Below are 14,922 nucleotides of genomic sequence, written 5' to 3' on the forward strand. Positions count from 1 at the left end.
TACTTCTTGAGAAACCGCAACTTTGATAATATAACTTAGATGAAAGTTTGATAATCTCCAATCATCTCACATTTATGTCTTTCACTGCTCCTTGGAAATCTCAGGTCAATATTATTTAATATCATTTTTATTAATATGATCTATCAGTTGTTCAGCAATTCTCCATTGATACCTACCCTGTATCAGGAATGGATTTGGTGGCTAGGGATAGAGCAGTGAACAGAAGATGGGCAAGGTGATAATTTCTTACCAGTCTTTTAAGCTTCCTTAAGTAATTGAGAAAAAAACTTAAATTTTGTAATTCAGAAAAATACTTAAATTTTGATTGTGATGAAAATTGTTATAGTTGAGACTAGATATATAAAACATATACATATATATTCAAAAAACACATGCACACATATACATTTATGCATACATATACTTGTTATGTTTAATCTCCAGATTTCAGTTTGTTTTATGGAAGTGAGTTAAAATTTTGATAATCTCCAATCATCTCAAGGCTAAATACGAAGGCTGTGGTTGTATTTTTTATTTTCTTGCTCCATATTACTGGCTGAGTAGATGGGGATACTCTTTAGCATTTTATTTTTTTCTGCATGTAAGTGACAGAGAATTTCATTTTGACATTATTCGGATGTTTTCACATTAAATGACTTTTCAGGAAAGTAAATTCATCCTTTGTTGTGGGTATACAGTTGGAAGATGATAGGAGTTTTTTTAGATCCAGCTGTCGACTAGATGAAGTAGGCAAAGTTCATTATTCCTTGTAGCAATTTTTGTGCACATAGGCAATCTTTGTGTCTCCCTACCAATGTCTGTCTCTCCTCTTTATTGTACAAGCAATAATGCTTTATCTGTGTCGCCTAATTTCTTAGAACTCACCTTGAAATGTGTAATAAATGTTTTGTGGATAACTTTATTAAGCTAAGATAAAAGCTTTCTAAAATTTTGCCTATTCAGGATTATATTGATTAAAAGTGATAGAATCTGAACCCAAACAAGTTTAAATAAAGTGCGGAATTAATTTCCTCAGGAAATTTAAGCAAGTTTCAAAAAAAACCAAAACAAAACCCCACAGGAAACGTAGAAACAATTAGAACCAGGTACATGAACTCCATGAGGACTTCTCTTTTCCCTCCTTTTTGTTTCCTGTTAGTTTCTTTTTATTTTCTTTTTTTTTTTTTTTTTTTTTTTGCCTGAGACAGAAAACTCTAGTACTCTTTTTTTAAGCATTGAATGTCATGTGGCCACTAGTATTTCTTAAGTTTTCTGACTTCAAACTTGAGCTCTAAAGTGAGATTGAGTAACTTCCTCGTAGTCTAAATGTAAAAACACAAAATCTAAGAGTTAGACAGTTGTGGCATAGGCCCGACACAACCTGGAACCAATAATTGCTTATGGTGAGTGGGCAGGTGGTATTGTAATAACAGAGGCCCTGGTAATCACATAATCATAGGAAAATATTTGGCAATCAGATGAGGATATGTTTGTGTGCGTGGAGTGCAGGGGGCTTCCAATGAAATTATTCTCCAAACCTGCTCATTGTGCACATGTATCCTAAAACTTTATAAGAATAAAAGAAATTCTCAAAGCAATTCAGTATACATCACCACCAAATAATTCCTATTTTGTGCTTCAATCTTTAAATAATTGATCTTCAATTTATCCTGAGATATATCCTGTATGAATTATAATCTTAACACTTGCTACTTTTAAAATTGTATGCAGTACTTCAATCCATGAATTGTAAGCTACAACATTTCCATGGTTAAATACTTGCATTGTCCAATAGGGGCAGAAAATATGTATAGCAAGCAAATAGACAGAAATTTGACTCCAGCTCCCTCTCTTATTCCGTGAGTTTAGGAAAATTACTTATGCTCTTCTATATAATGGGGAAAATAAAGATAATACCTATTTTGGTTATTATGAAAATTAAATGAGATAAGGCCAGTAAAGCAGGATTATTTTGAACTTTAAATGAGATTAGTTCAACTGCCTTATGCATTTTTACCTTTTAAATATAGGCAAAAGGTAATTAATTGTTCTTCAAGGAACTACATCCTCTCTTCTAACATTGAGGTAGTTTTTCACATCATTTAGAAAAGCATTAAACAGATATTACATGTAACTATAATTGGGTACTTGGCTATTTGGTTTCAATAAGGAAAATATATAACTCCCAGATACAAGTTTAAGATTTTTAGGGCTAAATTGCACATTATTCCAACCAAATTTTGAGCAAAAATATCGCTTCAATTTATTGAATAACATTAGCAGTAAAGTATTGCCATTCTTCAACCTGAATCTGTAAATTAATTTAGAAAGAATTGTTGAAATAATATTTTCTCTGTTACTATAATTACCAGTGTGTTGACTTGAAGATGTATTTCCAAGAATCTACAGTTTTCTCGTATTTAATTTTGCTCCCAACCACAAGCAGTTTTGCACCCTGTTGAAGATGACAGGAGACATCTCCATAGTCAATGGTTTTCTGGCTTCACGTAAGATTAATTTTGTAGCCATTTCTTTTCAGCTTTCAATATAATTCCTGAGGAAAGTTAACTATATATTTAACATCAGTCACATATTTCTGAAAAAGAAACCCTTTCACTCTAACACCAGGTTATTCTTTTACTGTCCCATTTTGTTTATATTTCAAATAATCAGTTACCAAGTATCTTTTATTTTATGTTGAAAATAAACTTATGTCTGCCTTCCGATTCCAGAGCAAAGTGACTTAAAAACAACAGAAAACACTTCTAGCTTACAGATCGATGGTTCACTGTGACTGCTAGGCTCTACTTGCCTCTACTCTGTGTGTTTTTTCTTTTTAGAACCCAGGCTAAGGAGACAACTATTCCTGAAGACATACTATTCTCACTTCAGAAGACAAGGAAACAACCAGCAAGCTAGATCACACAATTACATTTAAAACCTCTGCTTGAACATAGCATAATTCAAATCCAATTATCTTTTATTGGTCCAAATATGTCACATGGCCAAGCCTAACAATGAATACAGAAATATAATTGGCCTAGAGAGAGATACTTCACTTTTTATTGCGAAGAGGGTAGATGGATAATTCTTTTATTGGGTAGTGAATATTTGGGTAGTGAATATTTATTGGGTAGGAATATTTGGGAGCAAAAATGCAATCACCTGCTTTCTCTCTCTCTCTCTCTTTTTACTAATACTCCCTTCAGATTTCTCTTTCCAAAGCAAATACTATTGTGTTGCTTTTATGCATAAAATTCTGTTTTGTCTCCAGGTGGCTTGCAGGTAATCTAGGCTTCCTAATGTTACACACAGGATCCTTACAGAATCTGCTCCCTAACATGCCAACAGCCTCATACTTGCCACTCTATCTTTGTTTTTCAAGGGGGATAGTATCCTGAAAGTTGAATGAAGAAGAGATTTCAAAGGACCAATGAAACGAGCCAAATACTGCTGATAGATAAAGCGTGGTGAGACTTGGCCATTTGCCTTTGATTTAAAAATATGAAAGTAATTTGGGATTCTGAAGAAAACAGTTTTGTTGGAATAACAAAGGCAAAAACTTGAGTGGAGTGGATTCAAAAATAATCGAAGACTAACATTGAAAACAGGGATCAGGGAATCAGAGGAACAGTGAGGTGACTTGAAGCATATGTGGGGTCCAGAGAAGTTTTTTGTTTCTTTGTTTCTTTTTAATATGAGAGAAAATGAAGTTCTGACTGTATGTTGATTTGAATAATCCAGTGAAGAGGAAAAAGTTAATGATGTGTAAAGTATACGAGAGACTCAAAGCAATATTCCTGACTAAGCAGGAAAAATGAGAGTTAGGGCACTATGGAGTCTGGCCTTAGATGGCTAGGAACACGTGTGTGTTACCTGAGGCAGACCTAAAAAAAAATAGATATGATTGTAGGAATATTCCTTCACTTTGAATTAATATTGTTAGTGAATAAGCAAGAAGGTTTATAAGCTGAGAGTGAGGATCATGGAAGAAGCATTGTGGGTCTGAAGACAGAGGGCAACATAGGAAATCATTATATAATAGAATAAGAGACTGGATAGAGATACATGAAACAACCTATAGGCTGTCACAGGCTTATTCACAGGTACATCAATATTTAGAGCTATTGACAGGCATATAGATTTGACTCTGTGATTTTATATATATATACACACACACACATATATATATTTATACATATTAACTTCCAATACTGCCCACACTTCATATATGTGTATATATATGCCCGCACTTCATATATATATACATATATATACACACATATATGAAGTGCTTTAGGTATTTTTACCTTTTAAAAATAGGCAAAAGGCAATTATTTTAATTGTTCTTCAATGACCTACATCCCCTCTTCTAATATTTCAATGAGCTACATCCCCTCTTCTAATATTGAAGTAGTTTTTCACATCACTTAGAAAAGTGTTAAACAGATATTCCATATAACTATAGTTTTATATATATATACATACATACATATATATATATATATATATATATATATATATATATGAAGTGTGGGCAGTATTGGAAGTTAATCCGTTATTAAGCATGATAGAGTTAAACTGGCTCAAAGATATTATATTGCAAAGTGACAGAAGCTTATAATTAGTAAAATTTAGAAGTGTAAATTTGCATTTGGTCCCTGGTATCACCCTGACTGCCCAGCAGACATGGTACACATCTCCTTTTCGCATGCTGTGCCTTTCTTTTCATTACACTATTGTTCACTGTGGAAAACCAGGGTTTCCTTGACGGGTAAGCAGAGCTAGAACTTAAATGGAAGAAGTAAGGTAACCAGAGCACATCCTGTGGCTGATGGGAAGCAATGATGCTTCCAAAGATTTCTTGTATGTTAAAATGGGCAAGTGATACAGCTTGCGGATGGCAAAGTAGAAATGTGTTAAGAATAAAAAGCAAAAATTTTAGCCCCTGAAGCAAGATAAACTTTTTAAGCAAACTAAGACCACAATGATCTAGAAAAGAGAAGATGGCATAACTTACTTACACTTATTGGAAAGTATAAAATCTCAATTTTTATTAAAGGCAATACTCTATATTAGTGAAACAAGTGTATGAGAATTCTGTACAAAAAAATAGTGTTCAATAAACAAAAGACTATTGGAATTTTTTAAATTGCCCTAAGAGACTTCAAACCTAAAATTTGTTATTTTTGAAGGTTCAGAACATACGCACTATTTCTTTTATACAGTTTTGTGTATATATGTGTGTGTGTGATGCAGACAATGGGTATAATAAGTGAGGAATGGTATTTAAAATATACCTGCATTTTATGCTTAGCCTTACCTTCAAGCCTATACCCCAAATCATGAAATCTGTCATTTTAAATGCCTATGAAGGCAGATTCACTTTGCCCTAGAGGCAGAAATTATAGAATTTCCCTTGATCAACTACCCAAAGAGATAATAGAGAAATATGTCAACATACAAAAGAGATGAGTGGTATATTATTCTAATCATTCTACTTTTGGCCAAATTAACTTCCCACTTTTGTGTTCAATTTTTATGCCAACAAATATTACAAATAGAAGCAGCCAGTGTCAGATTTACCATGTTGCCTGAAATCTACCTTGTAGCTGATGTCGTAACTATCTCCTTGTTTACCAGTAAGCTTATGAATTACAAATTTGGGCTACCATATAGCTATAAATCATTTTGAGTGATAGCCTTCCGGTTTGCGACAAACTATTAATCTGAACCAAGGAAATGGTTGAGTAGCTAGCCTGGGGTGAGCAGATCTGTTTATTCTTCACCATATGTTTAACAGACTCTAAACTTGCTTTCTTGGCTACATTCCAAGGCTGTCTGGGACTCATTAAGGCTCACACAGCAAGCTACAAAAGTTTCTATAGGTCACTGACCCTGCACTTAAGCACCACTAATGATAATTTTGTTTTTTTGGTCATTAGTAATAAGTCATCAATTGTTAAAAAGATGTGGTTGAGATTATGCTTATTTTTATCAACTCATAAATTCAAAGCTTTAATGTCTATAGGGAATGAGGACGAACTAAGGGATGGCGTCCCCCCTAACCTTTAGTGGCTGAGGCATGAGAAAAGACTGTTTTTACTATTCTGCTTATTTTTTTTTTTTTTTCAAGACTTGGTCTCACTCTGCCACCCAGGCTGGAGTGCAGTGGCATGATCGTGGCTCACTAAAACCTTGATCTCTTCGGGCTTAAATGATCTTCCCGCCTTAGATTCCTAAGTAGCTGGTATCACAGGTGCACCCTACCATGCCCAGCTTTTCTTTCTTTCTTTCTTTTTCTTTTTTTTTTTTTTCAGAGACAGGGTTTCATTATGTTGCCCAGGCTGGTCTAAAACTCCTGGGCTCAAGCCATCCTCCCACCTTAGCCTCCCAAAGTGCTGGGATTACAGCTGTGAGCTACTATGCCTGGCCTCTGCTGAACTTGTTAACAAGATTTATTATCAATATTTAATGAATGTCATTTTCCTTAACATTTGCTGATATGTCCATTCAACAGGTTAATAGATCTAAATCCTAACCACAGCATTTTGTTATTGTTATTTTTTGTTTATTTCTTTAAACCAGGTTGTCACTTATTCATCAATTTTTGAAAACATCTGAGTTGTATTTCTAATTGCTCATCACACATAACTTTAGTTTATGGCATTAAACATAATTTCCATGACAAAGGACACACATTTTAAAACATTTACTTTAATATTTACATTTTATATAGGTTGAACCTTTGAGCTATTATCAGAGGTTCTTATGGGTCAATTTGTACATGAAATTGTAAAACTTCAAGGGAAAACATTTTTCTGTAACTATACACAAAGCATGCTCACCTTCAGATTATTTATATATACTAGTATAAAAGCAAACTGGGAAGTGATTGATGATGCTGCCAAATTCTCTCTGAGCCTACAAGATATAGACGGTACCTTTAAAATTGGCAAAAAAACTAATTAATCTTGCATGAGATGTAAACCTTTTCTCCTTAAGCTGATAACAGTATGTAACAGTAGGAAACCCACAATCTTCATGATAAGGGAACCCAAGCTTGAAGGATGTGTATACAAATATTCAAACAACAATAAAATTACTTTTTTCTCTACCATAAAAAAGAACAGAAATCATACCCTGTCATTCTCTGAGGTGTTTTCGAAGTACTCGGCAGCAGGCTTTTTAAGTACTGTAGTTGATCATAAAAATCACAGATCAAGTTAAGAAGCGTTGTGTGTGTTTGTCTTTTTAAGTTGTTTCCTTTATCAACTTGACACCTAAAGCCTATGGTGCTTAAATTGATGTTTACTTGAACTGCTGCTGAGCAATCCTTCTTCTACCCTCTAGGGAATGAGCAACATCTTTTAAAGCTTCTTGAGAAGCTAATGTGTCTTCTCCAGTCTAAATCATGTCCCTTAGCTTTAGTCATGCTATCAGTAAAAGATCATTTTTTTCAGGGTAAAATCATGACACTCATAGAGATCATTAAATATAAAATAGACATGTGTTAAGGATTTCGTTTAACTCATCAATTAATGAGGGGAACAGTGAGGTGTTACAACTGGTTCTGAGAAGAGTTCATAAAACCACACATGTATTAGGTACTCTGGAATGCTGAACTGAATTTACAAATAGATGCAAAATTGGTCAATATCCACAGGGAATAATCAATTGCATTTCAGTGGACAGAGTCTATTTGCATATTTATAGGCAAAATCATTTGCAATAGGATCTTTTTTTATAGTTTAATGGATTTGAAAAATAGCTCAGATAAAATGGAAGGCAAAGATAGCTATTAATAGAAAATAGCCTACTCAGTAATTATTTTAGCCCACTGCAAATCTGTTCACAAATTTCCTGATTCTATGAAATATGCAAGGGAGATACTGATGAACAACTTGCAGTGTCATGGCTTACAAAAAGGTTAGATGAAATTTATGCTTCCAATAAAAATATCTTAATCTAAGTGTTGAAGATATTTTTACAAAACTTCTTATATTTAGAATACAAGAATTAAATGACTTATATTACAGATTATGGGTATAGCTTGTATTTGCTGCAACCTACCTAAACAATTTTTGACAGAGGATATTCTCAAAAACTTAATGTCATTGTTCAAATTTGGTCTTAGCTGCAATTGAAAATTTCCTCATTAAATAATTTATAGACAATGATTTGGTAAGAACATGCATGAGAGCTTGATATCTTTGCTGTTTTCTGAAATTGTTCAATAATATTCTAGAGTAACTAGAGAACCTGATTCATATCATGTTAGAAATTTGCATCCTTAGGGAAAAACAGTTTAATTCCATTCATATTGTTTCCCGTTATTTATTGTATGTGCACACACATGTGTGCATTTGCACAGACTTTGAGGTGAATTTCCTAACCATTCCTGTCTCTTTTCTTGCAGGAATGCGTGTGCGCGCACACACACACCCTCTTTCTCTCTCTCTCTCTCTCTCTCTCTCTCTCTTTGTGTTCTGGTACCTGCCTCCTCTTTTGATTACCTCTGGCTCTTGCAGTAACAGCTTCTCTGCTATATACCCATCTATGCCATTATAAATCTTTGTTTTATTGATAAATCATCTTGGAATAATCCAAATATGGGTGACCTATGTTTTCTGTTGGACTCCTGACTGATATTATTTATAAATATGCTTTTATCTTCTGAATTATGTGGCTAGCCAGAGGAGTGGAAGTTCCCGAGATTTTAATCTGGCTTCATAAGAAAGTAGGGGCTCTTTCAAACCTTCAAGCTTGACCAGGGGGTCAGCAACATCATCTGCAAAGAACTAAAGAGTAAATGTTTTAGGCTTTGTAGACCACGCTAATACCAGCCATAGATAATAAGGAAACAAGGACATAGATGTGTTCCAATAAAATTTATTTATAAAACAAGGGAGTGGTGGTGGTGGTGGTGGTGGTGGTGGTGGTGGCGGTGGCGGCGGCGGCGGCGGTGGTGATGGTGGCGGTGGTGGTGGTGGTGGTGATGGTGATGGTGGTGGTGATTTTAGCCTTTGGCAAAAGTTTGTTGACCCTCGACTAGACCATAAAATGCAAACTAGGTTTACAAGAGCTCCACCTCTGTGGGTGTGTCTTACAGACACTATTATTAACAAAGCAGTATTTTGTTTTAGTTTGTGCTTTAGCATTTTTATTTTTTGAGAATTTTTTTATAATTTTATCTATTAGACATTGTCTGAATATGACATTACTCAGACATTTCTAATATTTTGCATGACATTTTTTTCAGTTTTGAGTCTCATAATGCAATTCCATTCTGAAGCAAAGTCATTGCTGAGTATGCTAATATAAAAAGTAAGATTTATAAGATTTTTAAAAATTGTATTAAATTAATGCTCTGCTAAGATAGTATCCTGTTCTGCAGTGAAATACTTTCCTTCACAGACAATTATATAAGGACCTAGGCTACTAACACATAAGTTCACCTATTCAGATTCATTACTTCTTTTCAAATTTCTGATAAATTTCTATATTCCACGACTTCATTTATACATTATGTCTAGAATAAGACATTGTAGTTTGGATTCTCCCTCTTGCCAATTCTTTTCCCTTCACTTTTCACAAGTGGTGTTCCTTGCTGCCTGTGAAGAGTCTCAGAGACATTTTCTCAGGTTACCTGACAGTCTCATTAACTGACTTTTTCAACATAAGTAAATATAAATGTGTATAACTTATACAGTAGAATAGTTTGTCATATTTGTCTGTTATAACAAGAGTTAAGATAATGAGGTTTTACTTTCACTTACTACTTTTTCAATGTTCTTCCTTTCTGTATATAGGTTCGAGTTTCTGACCATGTTATTTTTCTTCTCTAACTTATTTGTTATTTCCTTCTCTAACTTCTCTCACTTATTTATTTGCCAATGTTCTTCCTTTCTCTATGCAGGTGCGAGTTTCTGACCATGTTATTTTCCCTCTCTAACTTTAACATTTCTTTCAAGTCAATTCTACTGCGCACAGACTATTCTTGATTTTTGTTTGTTTAAGATAGTCTATTACTCCTCCACCTTAGAAGGACAATTTCACAAGGTACAGAACTGTAGGTGAGTGATTTTTTTTTTTCTGTCAACACTAAATATTTCATTCTACTCTCTTCTTGTTTGCATGATTTCTGAGGAGAAATTTGATGTAATTCTTATCCTTGGTCTTCTATAGGCAGGGAGTCCCCCAAACCACCACCTCTAGCTTTTTTTCAATATTTAATCTTTGTCATTGATTTTCTGAAGTTTGAATATATAATATGCTTAGGTGTATTTTTAAAGTATTTATCCTGTTTAGAATTCTCTGAGATTCCTGGGTTTGTGGTTTGGTGTCTGACATTAACAGATGGAAATTCTCCATCACTATAGCTTTAAATATTTATTCTATTCCTTTCTTCTTGTTTTTTTTTTTTATTCCCATTACATGTATATTACATTTTTTCTAGTCATCCCATAGTTCTTGAATCTTTGTTCTGGGATTTTTTATGTTCAGTTTTTTTTTTTCACTTTGCTTTTCAAATTTGGAAGTTTCTATTAAGATATCCTCAAGCTCAGTTATTCTTTCCTCAGTTGGGCCCAGTCTACTGAGCCATCAAAGGCATCCTCTATTTCTGTTACAGTGTTTTTGATTTCTAGCATTTTATTTTATTTTATTCTTAGATTTTCCATCTCTCTGCTTACCTTGCCCATTGTTCTTGCATGTGTCTACTTTATCTGTTAAAGCCCTTGGCAAGTTTTAAAATTTTCTAGTCTGATAATTCCAACATCCCTGCCTTGTCTGGTTCTGATGCTTGCTCTTTGTCTTCAGACTGTGTTATTTGCCTTTTAACATAACTTGCAATTTTTCTCTTGGTAGTTGGGCATGATGTACTACTGTAATTGATGGTAAAGTGTGGAGTTGGGGTGAAATCTGTAGTTCTATGATTTTCAGTCTTTCAGTGACCCTGTGCCTCTGTCTTGTGAACTTTAAAACTCTGTTACCCAGAATGGTTGGGGCTAGAGATGGCTGAAGTTGAATACTTCTCTTCACACAGATCATTTAGGCCCTGAAAACTCCCCAACAGTTTAGGCTGGGTTAAATTAACTTTGCTTGAGTTCAGGCTGTTGAGAACAGAATGCTTTGACATATTTCAAGTGTTACTTTTCCCCTCTCCCACCAGAAGTATGAGAGGATGTTTTTCTCCAACATTCAGTGTGAGAACCTGTTTGAACTGTTAAAGGTAAAATTCACAAAAGCATAGGGTCCCCCTTATGACTGGGTTCTATGGGAATGTTTAACTCTCAGACTTGTCTACTCTAAGCCTCCAGGAATTTATCAATTGCAATTCAGGTTTTCCCACCCCAGAAGTTGTCCCCACGGAGGTTTCCACTATAGTTTTCATTTTTGTTTATTTTTACCTTGTAAGTTGTGATTCTCTGTGTGTATCCGTCTATCTCTCCAATTTTGCAGGCAGCAATTTGCCCTGTGGCCTCATTTCTCTGACAGATCTAAGAAAGGTTGCCGGTTTTTCAGTTTGTTCTGCTTTTTACTTGTTAGGATGGAGTGTGGACTTCTGAACTCCTTATATGCCAGGCTGGAAACACAACATCTCATCAGTGCTTTTTACCATTATGACTTTTTTTGTATTGCTTGTTTAATACGATCAATTTTTAAAAAGAGACAATACTGTATCAATAGCTGTATTTCAGTGTCTTCATAAGTTTCCTAAAAATAATTTCTCAGATTTCCTTTATAACAAGTGTCTTTTGTTACATTTCAACAACTTAGAGAATTAGGTTTTGTACACATTAGGTTTTGAAAGGATAACCTCAAAGCAATGCTGCATTTTAGAAACTTAGAGCCGAGGACAAACAATACTTTTCATTCATTAATTTAACATGTTTAAGGGAGCTATGCTTTTTTCCTATGTTATGGACCTCTTCAAATTCCCTTTGCTGTCCTGGATTGACAGTTACAAGTCTGACCCAATTCATTCATAATAGCATGTATTTTTCAATTAAACATGTCCAGACTTCAGATTATAAGAAACATTACTCCTCATACACTTAAAATGTTTTCAATTCTTTTTTTTTTTTTTTTTTGGACAGAGTCTCACTCTATCACCCAGGCTGGAGTGCAATGGTGCAGTCTGGGCTCACTGCAACCTCCGCCTCCCAGGTTCAAGTGATCCTCCTGCCTCAGCCTCCCGAGTAGCTGGGACTACAGGCATGTGCCACCACACCCGGCTAATTTTTGTATTTTTAGTAGAGACGGGGTTTCGCTATGTTGGCCAGGCTGGTCTTGAACTCCTGACCTCATGATCCGCCCACCTCAGTCTCCCAAAGTGCTGGGATTACAGGCGTGAGCCACCACACCCTGCCTCAAATTTTCTTATCTTGTGCTGATTTACACATACTTTTAACTGCAATTGGCTCATGTGGGAAACAAACATACAGACCCACCAGGACCTTCCCATACTATAATGCACTTATATGAAAATGGAAGTGCTATTGCCACAAAAAGTCACCAAGTACAAAGAAAGACTCATTGTAATTTGTCTGCTAGGCAATTGAGTCACCTACTTGGTCCTCTGTCTTATATACGACACCATTGTATGCTCTGTCACCCAGGCCTAAACCCTTCTATCACACATGTATTCTTTAAAAAATATTTTTAGAGTTACAATGTATCAGGGTCTGGGGATAAACTAATGAACAAACTGAAATAGTAACTTTCTTATTACACTAATAGTCTATTGAGGAAGGCAATGTTAATCAAGGGTGAAATTTGATTATATTGAATAATAAGTGCTACTTTATGAGTTCTATATGGGCAGTAACAGGAGCACTTAAGAAGTTTTTCTGGAATTGGTTATATGTACATTAATATATCAGAATGAATTGTTTCTACCAAGGTAAAACTGATAAGTGAGTGTCAAGAAGAGGCAAAACCTTGGCAAGTTGGGAAGTGACAGTGGTTTCATTATAGTTGGAGCCGAGTGTGTAAGTGTAGGAGTGAGGCTGAAAAGGTAAGAGCACCCACATGGTGCACAGCCTTGCAGTGAGTTACAGACATCTACCTAATGGAAATGGGAAACTGTTTAAGGGTTTCAAGTAAAGTAATATTATGGTACAATTTTCAGTTTAGAATAATCACTTCTTTGAACATAGAGAATAGATTGAGACAGAGAAATATTAGAGGCAAACAGAGTATCTATGAAGATTCTGCCTTAAATCACAGAAGAAAATAATGAACAAGGTGTGGTGCTTGAAACAGGTCAGTAGCAATAGGGAAGACAATACAAATTCTAAAGATTTATAGGAACCAGTCCTATAATTCTTGGCTTGGTCAGCCTAAAGAATGGTGGCATTCATTATTTACTTATTTATTTATGTTATAAAAATATATTTTTTGAGAACACGAGAAGAATAGATAAGATTTCTAGCTCTGGACAAGATAAAACAAGAACATTCTACTATATATATATATATATATATATATTCCACTATATATATACTATATATATATTCCACTATATATCTACTATATATATTCCACTATATATATACTATATATATAGTAGATCTACTATATATATTATATATATTCTACAATATATATACTATATATTATATATATTCTACTATATATACTATATATATAGTAGATCTACTATATATACTATATATAGTAGATCTACTATATATATACTATATATATAGTAGATCTACTATATATACTATATATATAGTAGATCTACTATATATACTATATATATAGTAGATCTACTATATATATTTTCTACTATATATATACACACACACATATATAGTAATTATATATATATATAATTACCATTCTACTATATATATAATTACAAATAAAAGCCCTGCACAAAATACATAAAACGATAATTAAAAGACACTGAAAGAGGAAAAAAAATGAGAAAATGAGTATCCCTACAAGACCAAACCTTTTTGGCTAAATTTGCCTTATTTCAGAAGAATACCATTCAAAATGCTAAACCCTTCTGTCTTCCCACTGACTGTTATGACCAAGTAGACTATCAACAAAGCTTTGCCAACCATTTTCACCCAGCAATCATGAGTCAGTCCTCTCCTTATTCCTACAAGCACTGCAGAGAGCCCTTGGAGTGAAGCCCAGTTGGCTTTCTCAGCCTCATGCTAACTGAATGACAACAAACACACAGCTCCCCATCTCTCCCAGTTAAAGACTTGGAGAAGGATTACAGAGAGGTGTGAGCTGGAGAAAAGAATGCTTTGAATCTATGTATGAAGTGCTGTTAAAATTTTTGAAGGGCCATGTATAAAACCAATCAGACATGACAGAGCAAAAACACTAAACCATTTTATGAAATAACACCAACCTCTCAGATTCACCTCTGAGTAGCACACAAGTGAAGCAGACCAGAATTGCTTGCAAATATTTTGAAAACTAAATTGATATTCAAACCGTAGCCCATGAAAGTGAAGAAGAATGTGCATTCTCATCCTAACAGGTTGACTGCTTGCTAAAGTAAAAGATTTAAATAGGAACCCACATCTCACAACTTAATTCCCACAATGTTCAGGACATAATTCAAAATAGTTTTGCTAACAAGATGAGAAAAATCTTAGTTTTGAATGAGGAAAGAAAATCAACAAATACCAACACTGAGATAGCGTAATGTTGGAATTATCTGACATATATTTTAAATCAGGTATCATAAAAATGTTCCAACAAACAATTATGAACACTCCTAAAACAAATGGAAAAATATAAAGTCCAAACAAAGAAATAGACAATAAAGAATCAAATAGAAATTTTAGAATTTCATCAAGCAATGACTGAACTAAAAACTGAACAAGTGTGTTAGTGCAATGAATATGAAAGAGAAAATAATTAGCACATTTGAAGATAGAACAATAG

The sequence above is a fragment of the Gorilla gorilla genome, chromosome 3, assembly GCF_029281585.2.
Source record: "Gorilla gorilla gorilla isolate KB3781 chromosome 3, NHGRI_mGorGor1-v2.1_pri, whole genome shotgun sequence".
In the NCBI taxonomy this organism is placed as follows: domain Eukaryota; kingdom Metazoa; phylum Chordata; class Mammalia; order Primates; family Hominidae; genus Gorilla; species Gorilla gorilla.